The sequence below is a fragment of the Vigna unguiculata genome, unplaced genomic scaffold (genome assembly GCF_004118075.2).
Source record: "Vigna unguiculata cultivar IT97K-499-35 unplaced genomic scaffold, ASM411807v1 contig_113, whole genome shotgun sequence".
Classification (NCBI taxonomy): Eukaryota; Viridiplantae; Streptophyta; class Magnoliopsida; order Fabales; family Fabaceae; genus Vigna; species Vigna unguiculata.
In genome coordinates, this window is record NW_021010819.1 from 12366 (window position 1) to 21034 (window position 8669).

Sequence of the window (8669 nt, forward strand, 5' to 3'; positions counted from 1 at the left end):
CAAAAGGGGGGGATCGAGTCCATAAAAGGCGAGATCAGTAAGGCGAAATTTACTAAAATAGAATCCTTGTTAGATCGTCCATTTTGTACCAACGGTGTCTTTTGAGTATACCGAATCAATATAACTATCCTTCTTCTAACAGAGCAATGAAATTTCACAATTAGTGTAAAATTTTAGTACTAGATTTTTTTTCTTCTTTTTTCATTGATTGTCTCTATGTAGTCAAAAATCTGATAGAAAATTTTGCAAAGTTTGGGTATATAAAATTTTTAAAGTAATAGTATAAAAGGAAGGTTCTTAACATTTCAAATTATTAGTTTTGGATTAGAAACTAAAGATCCATTAAAATCGGAATATGAGAAAAGGGTTTCTAATAATTCATAAAGTAGATAATTCATAAAGTAGATATTCTATTTTAATAATTCAATTATTGCCAAATCAATAAATATATTTTTTGTGGTTGTTGAAGATCTTTTTTTTCTATTTTCTTCTATATTAATTCAAAGTGAAATAAAATGAAATAACAAAGTTATTATTCTTTGTTTGAATATTCATAATTTTTCTTTTCTTTTTCCAATATAAACAAAATTCTATTGGATATTTATAGAATAATACTAAATATTTTATTTAGATCAGTTTACTTAATTCCTGAGTTAATTAAGAAGTCTGTTGATTTGAAATCACAGAATGGGTTGATGTAACAGATGAGGAATTTATTTCTAAATTATGTTACTCTATTTCTTTTTTTTTTCATCTCTAATAATTGAATTTATTGAGGAATTGCGAATTTTGAATTGTATCTTTCAAGTAGGATTTTTTATCTTCTTTTTTCTCTCAAAAATGGAAATTTAGGGAAGTGCTTTATAAATATATGTATAAAAAGAACGAACATATTTCATTTAGTTTCTATATGCCCACTATCACTAGTTATTTTGGTTTTTTACTATCAGTTTTAATTATAACCTCGTCTCTATTTATTGGTCTTAGTAAAATACGACTTATTTGATTTGTAATTTTGAGAGGAATAGTAAATTTTGGTATAAGACATTCTAGAATTCCTTACTATGTCAATTTACAATTCTCGATCGTTGAGATTTATGATCAATACAGATTTATGTTTAAGGCTAGATATTACCTTTCTTTTTACTTTTCGAACACATAAAAATGATTGAAGTTTTTCTATTTGGAATCGTGTTAGGTTTAATTCCTATTACTTTGGTTGGATTATTTGTAACTGCATATTTACAATACCGACGAGGTGATCAGTTGGATCTTTGATTCATTAATGTCTCTTTTTTTGTGATTCCCTATTTATTTAGTTTAATCCTAATCGACAAGGATAAAATTCAAACTTTCTTTTGAATGTTCAATTATTTCAGTGTAATTATCAGGCGAACAATACTAGAATCACGCTCTATAGGATTTGAACCTACGACATCGGGTTTTGGAGACCCGTGTTCTGCCGAACTGAACTAAGAGCGTTTTGTTTTCATAAAATTATATGATCCAAATCCATTTTGCATATAGATATTCAGTATGTATGTTCAATTGGAATTCGTCTTCACAAGTTCCTGGTTTATTGCTCATCTCATAGAATATGGAATATCATAGAATAAAGAATATCATGGAATAAGTAATTGTTAGGGTTAGAGATGACAGGATTTGAACCCGTGACATTGTAAAGAATCTTTGTCTTGTTTTCCATTTGTTTATAGTGTTATTATAAAGAATCTTTGTCTTGTTTTCCACATTTTTCTCTGTTGATATATATCAACAGAGAAAAAAATACTTAAATAATAAAAAGAAAGGAGGATTTGAAATGCGAGATCTAAAAACATATCTTTCCGTGGCACCAGTAGTAAGTACTTTATGGTTCGGGCTTTGGCGAGTCTATTGATAGAGATCAATCGTTTTTTTCCAGATGCATTGATATTCCCCTTTTTTTAATTTTAGTTATTGACACGGGAAGGGGTGAAGAAGATGAAAAGTCCAATTATATATTAAATATGTGTAATTAACCTACTCTTCTTCTTTTGTAGGAAAGATAAAGACGAAAGATTAAATTGGCCTCATTGAAATTCGGAGTGACACTCGGGATCGGGATCTGGTCCAGGCTTCAATGGAATTGAATTATTAATTCAATTCCTATGAAAGAGAAAGTGAAAGCAGAAATCCATAGGTTGGGGCAACAATATCATAAAAAATACCTAAAAAAACGAAAATACTGGCAATTTGGAACGAAATATAGTTACAGATTCTTGTATTCTTTTTGTACTATCTTTTTTGTACTAGATTCAATTAAATTGGAACGAAATCTTTCATAATTTTTCGAATTCTTCTTTTTTATCTTATCTTAGTTGTTTTCATCTTTTTCTTAGATTCGAATCCGAAAAGAGTTATAAGTGAATTAAAAACCCAAAGGAGGGTCATGTCCAAGGGTAAAGATATCTGAGTAAGTGTTCTTTTGGAAGGTACTGGTTGTGATAAAAAGAGTCTAAATAAGGATTAAAGCGATATTTATAGATAGATTACTAACAAGAATCGACACAATACGCCTAATCGATTGGAATTGAGAAAATGATGTCCCCGTCATTATATAACAACATATGCTAAAGAAGAAAAAAAAAACAAATCCTTTATTATAATTATATTTCTTGAAATCAATGTTATTTTTGGAATAGGAATAAATAAACTATGTAAAAATCTAAGCGACTCTTTATTAAATCCAAGCGATCTTTTCGTAGACGTTTGCCCCCGATTCAATCGGGGGACTGAATTGATTATAAAAACATGGGTTTAATTTGTCGATTTATTAGTGAACAAGGAAAAATATTATCTAGACGTGTAAAGAGATTGACCTTAAAACAACAACGATTAATTACTATTGCTATAAAACAAGCTCATATTTTATCTTCGTTACCTTTTCTCAATAACGAAAAAAAATTAGAAAAAAGCGAGTCGACTGCTAAAATTACTCCTTTAAGAAAAAAAATAGAAATTCAAAATTCAAAATCCAATTTGAATTTAGATTTGAATTAAACATGGATTGATGTTTTGTTCAAAATTAGGATAATTCCATTTGATTTTTTTGTTGGAATAAAAAAGATAATAGGTAACGAAGAATAATTTTTTAAGCATGGTTGTTTATTTTGATAGCTTTATCATATGATAAAGCTATCAAAATAAACAAATTTCTAGTCTATACCTTCCTGTAGTAAATAAGGTGTTTTAAGTTTTTATGATATTATCGAGAATCATAAAAAGATAATTCACTTTTAATATGGCAATTTGTGCAACTATTTTACGATTAAGAAGCAATTGCTCAGTGTATAGACTATTAATTAAATTATTATAAATATAAGATACTTTTTGATTCTCACAAATTACTGCATTTATTCGACTAATCCATAAACCATGAAAATCTCTTTTTTTCCTATCTCTATCCCGATGAGCTGAAACTAAAGCTTTCAATTTCTGTTGGGTAATAGTTCAAGTAAGTCTTGAATGAGCTCCGCAAAAACTTGATACGAATAAACAAATTTTTGTCCTCCGCTTTTAATTTTTTAGTTATTCTTTTTTCCTTCCTAGTCTATTAATAACAAAAATGGATTCTTCCGATGTATAAAAAAAATTCCAACGGCTCTTGCTACTATAACCGCCCCAACCACGATTTTTTATATTAAACATTTAACCTCAAAATCAGAAATTGTATAGATACTAGATATCAAATAAAATAAAAATAGTAAATGAAATAGGACACATATTTTGATAATGAATTTGTGGGTTCCTTCGTTTCTATGATTTTTTTTAGAAATGACCAGGTCCTCTCTATACACCGGAGCCTTTTTATTTTCATTTTTGATTCATTTAATGAATGTTATTGTTAACTTGTACAGTTCACACTCTGTGGCTATACTCATGCAATATTGAGTAAGTAGGTTTTCTCACAACGAAATCTAATTATATAGTAACGGTATTTAATCATGAAAATTTGCTGGGTAGCTGACCCTCTTATTCCATTCTTACAAAATCCATCAAAATACATTCATTAAGGACATACTTTATTTTTAATTGAAATAGTATTTTCTCCGCTTAACAGGTAACTTTTTTTTGTTACCGATGGGAAAGTCCTTCTCATATGAAATTGCAAATTTGTATTATTGGTTTTGCACCAATCGAAACCATAAATTTGATACAAGATAGAAGAATGTAAAGAATTATATAATTATATAGAAAAGAATTATATATTAAGTTAAGATAATGTGAATGTAGTTTTTGCATTCACACTATCTTAACTGATTACCAATACTGAAAAATTTTAATTTGTTTTTTCTTAGTATTTAAGCTGAATGAGTCGCACATACACCTTGGTACACGTTCCTCGACGTTGAGGGCATCCCCGAAGAGCTGGGGATTTTGTGATGTTTCGGATTGGCTATCTTGTGTTTTTAATAAGTTGTTTCATAGTTGGCATGGTAAGTCGTACTATATATATCTATATTTTTGTATAATGAGCAGGTTTATATCTATCCTAACCGTGAATTACTTATATTCTATATTCCTTATTTATATATTCTATATTCCTTATTTATAGCCTATATTAATTATATATAGTATATTAATAGATTAACTCTGAGAGATTTTATTTTAGAATGTAAAGTAAGATAGAGTAAACAATTAAATTTCCAATCCTATATTTAATTAGAATAACCTTTGCCACCAATTTTTTATTCAACTGCTACAAGATCTACAATTCCATGAGTTTGGGCTTCTGCTGCTGACATAAAAACATCCCTTTCCATGTCTTCCGATATAACCCATAAAGGTTTTCCCATTCTTTGTACATAAACCCTTGTGATAGTTTCACGCATTTTCAGTAGCTCTTCCGCTTCCAGGACAAATTCTCCCGCTTGTGCCTCATAAAAAGAACTAGCAGGTTAGTGGATCATTACCCTGATTATATCACTTAAGTAGTATTTCCCTTATCTTGATAAATCTTTTTAGAATTATTTTTACTATATTGGCAGATTGCTAAAGATTGTCTTTATTCCCAAAATAAAGGTAACAGAAAAGGGACAAAGACAAATAAGATAAAGGGCAAAAAATATATTCAATAACCATACAAGCATTTTCTGTGTATTGATGCATACGGCTTTTGTACCTATGCAATTCATTTTTTCCTCTATGGATAGAGTAGAGTATTTTCTTCGATGAATTTCGTTTCTACATTTACAAATTTCTTTTTTTCTATCAAAGAATAAAGAAGTACAAAATCTACTAGGTCTTTTGGATTCGGATCCTTAAATAATAAACAATAGAATAACCAACTTTCTTTTATCTTTTTGAATCTATTTTTAAATACTACGATGGTTCCGTTGTTTTTTATATCATTTTGGTATTCAACAATCCAAAAGTTTCTTTTTTTTTCATATATTATGTTTTCTTCTGATTCAAATAAAAATTGTTACAAGCTTTCTGGTATGAAAAAAAAAGAGTATGCGACACTAAAATGAAACTAGGTTTCTTATAGATCAGGTAAAATTGAAAATACCTTCTTTTTCATGCTACTCTTTCTATATATAATTAAATGATTCAAAAAAATTGCATATGGAATTCAAAATACCATGCTATTATTACTTTGGTTTTTATGGTGAAGGTATAATATATATAGATAGATAGATATCTATTTTATATATTCTCAAAGAAAAGAATCATTGGCGCCAAGCGTGAGGAAATGCAAGACATTTGGTAATTGTGCCTCCTGCCAAAAGAAAGGATCCCATTGAAGCAACTAATCCCAGACATACTGTCTGTACATCTGGTTGTACAAATTGCATAGTATCATAAATAACTATTCCAGGTATTACCCACCCCCAGGAGAGTTTATAAACAGAGATAATTCTTTATTCTCTTTCTCTATGCTCAGATATTTCACTATCAACATCTTGACCTAAACAAAGTAATCTTTCTCAATAAAGTCGATTGATTAGGATTCCATTTTTTCCTTAAAAGTCGTACATGCACTTTTTGATGCATACAGTTCTTCAAAAATTATATAAGCAAAAAAGGAATCAATGTGTCGATTTTAATCTTTATCTTTTTCTAATGGATTTCTTCGAACTAAAAAAGAAGAAGAATATACTTAATTTAGTGAACTATCTTCTCATTGATGTATTGCTTTCACCGAGATCGAAGCCGAATCACATTGTAATTTTCTTATTTCTGAATGAACTTTTTCAATTCTTTTAGGTTTCTTTTCTACTCTGAGTAAAGATTTGCCCGATTTGGATTTGCACATATAGAACAAATAGCCCAAAACTATGTATTTTTGTTAGAACTTCTTCCTTTTCTGAATTTATTAATGTTTTCTGTAAAATACAATATAAAGATATGATAGAAGTAGTGATCGTAGAAATATTACCAATTGGTTTTTTCTACACAGAGCCCGGGTACTTGATTTTATTGGTCCAATTAAGCCAACCATAAATTATTCATAATTTCGAGTAATAATCTGGAAATTTTATCTAAAAATGAAAAAATCGATTGAATAATACTTCATTACACTTCACGCTCCTCATTTTTTTATCTTTATGATTTCATCATTCTCTTTTGCGGGTGAAAGCGGGGATATCTCGATCGGGGGAGAAAACGGGTAAATCCCATATAACCTACTATATCTGACAAGTCGCACTATATATCAACCCAAGATGCATCTTTATCCCCGAGGGTTCGAAAGGGTACTCTTGGAACACCAATGGGCATAAAATGGACAAATAATAAAGTCATATATCTCACTTTAATGTGGAAACGTAAGAATTAGCTTATCATGTTAAAAAAGATTTACTTGATTTTATATTAATATTGCTTTTTTTTATAAAAAAGAAGACTAAATAAAGTCAAGTTGTTATAAATGGGTCATTGGGGTGATATGCGAATATGTCTGCATTTACTTATTTAAATAGTCATAGAGAAAGTTGTCAACCCCTCTCGTCTCCCCACCATTGCGTATTGTTACTTATCCGGTATAGAATAAATCTGTTTCTTTGATTTTGACAAATATGATTGTTCCATTTTCCAAGAGAATCTACTGAAAAGCTATATTCATTTTTTTCCAGTGCGATAAAGTTACATAGTGTCTATTTTTTGTTGAAAGGGTATTTTTTCATGGGTTTACCTTGGTATCGTGTTCATACTGTTGTTTTAAATGATCCGGGTCGTTTGTTTTCTATTCATATAATGCACACAACTCTAGTTGCTGGTTGGGCCGGTTCAATGGCTCTATATGAATTAGCAGTTTTTGATCCCTCTGATCCTGTTCTTGATCCAATATGGAGACAGGGTATGTTCGTTATACCTCTCATGACTCGTTTAGGAATAACTAATTCGTGGGGCGGTTGGAATATCACAGGAGGGGCTATAACGAATCCGGGTATTTGGAGTTACGAAGGTGTGGCCGGAGCACATATAGTGTTTTCAGGCTTGTGCTTTTTAGCGCCTATTTCGCATTGGGTTTACTGGGATCTAGAAATCTTTTGTGATGAACGTACTGGAAAACCTTCTTTGGATTTGCCAAAAATTTTTGGAATTAATTTATTTCTTGCAGGGGTGGCTTGTTTTGGTTTTGGCGCATTTCATGTAACAAGATTGTATGGTCCCGAAATATGGGTGTCTGATCCTTATGGACTAATTGGAAGGATACAATCCGTAAATCCCGCGTGGGGTGTGGAAGGTTTTGATCCTTTTGTTCCGGGAGGGATAGCTTCTCATCATATTGTGGCAGGAACGTTGGGCATATTAGCGGGTCTTTTCCATCAAAGTGTGCGTCCACCCCAACGTCTGTATAAAGGATTACGTGTGGGAAATATTGAAATTGTCCTTTCTAGCAATATTACTGCTGTCTTTTTTGCAGCTTTTGTCGTTGCTGGAACTATGTGGTATGGTTCAGCAACAACCCCCATTGAATTATTTGGTCCTACTCGGTATAAATGGGATCAGGGATACTTCCAGCAAGAAATATATCGAAGAGTTGGTGCTGGGCTACCGAAAATCAAAATTTATCAGAAGCTTGGTCTAAAATTCCTTAAAAATTAGCTTTTTATGATTACATCGGAAATAATCCAGCAAAATGGGGGTTATTTAGAGCTGATTCAATGGACAATGGAGATGGAATAGCCGTCGATTGGTTAGGACATCCCATTTTTCGAGATAAAGAAGGACACAAGCTTTTTATACGTCGTATGACTACTTTTTTTTGAAACATTTCCAGTTGTTTTAGTAGATGGGGACGAAATTGTTAGAGCCGATGTTCCTTTTCGAAGAGCATAATCGAAATATAGTGTCGAACAAGTAGGTGTAACTGTTAAGTTCTATGGTGGTGAGCTTAATGGAGTAAGTTTTAGTGATCCTGCTACTGTGAAAAAATATGCTAGACGTGCTCAATTGGGTGAAATTTTTGAATTAGATCATGCTACTTTGAAATCAGATGGTGTTTTTCGTAGCAGTCCAAGGGGTTGGTTAACTTTTGGGCATGATTCATTTGGTCTACTACTCTTTTTCGGGCATATTTGGCATGGTTCTAGAACTTTGTTCAGAGATGTTTTTGCTGGTATCAACCCAGATTTAGATGTTCAAGTAGAATTTGGAGCATTCCAAAAACTTGGAGATCCAAC

General features: G+C 31.0%; 1 non-coding gene across 1 annotated transcript; it reads right to left on the bottom strand.

Annotated features, from left to right (window-relative positions):
- Positions 1–1408: 1408 nt before the first annotated feature.
- TRNAW-CCA lies at positions 1409–1482 on the bottom strand. Its single transcript has one exon. It is a non-coding gene; the product is annotated as a tRNA-Trp (tRNA).
- Between the last annotated feature and the right edge of the window lie 7187 nt (positions 1483–8669).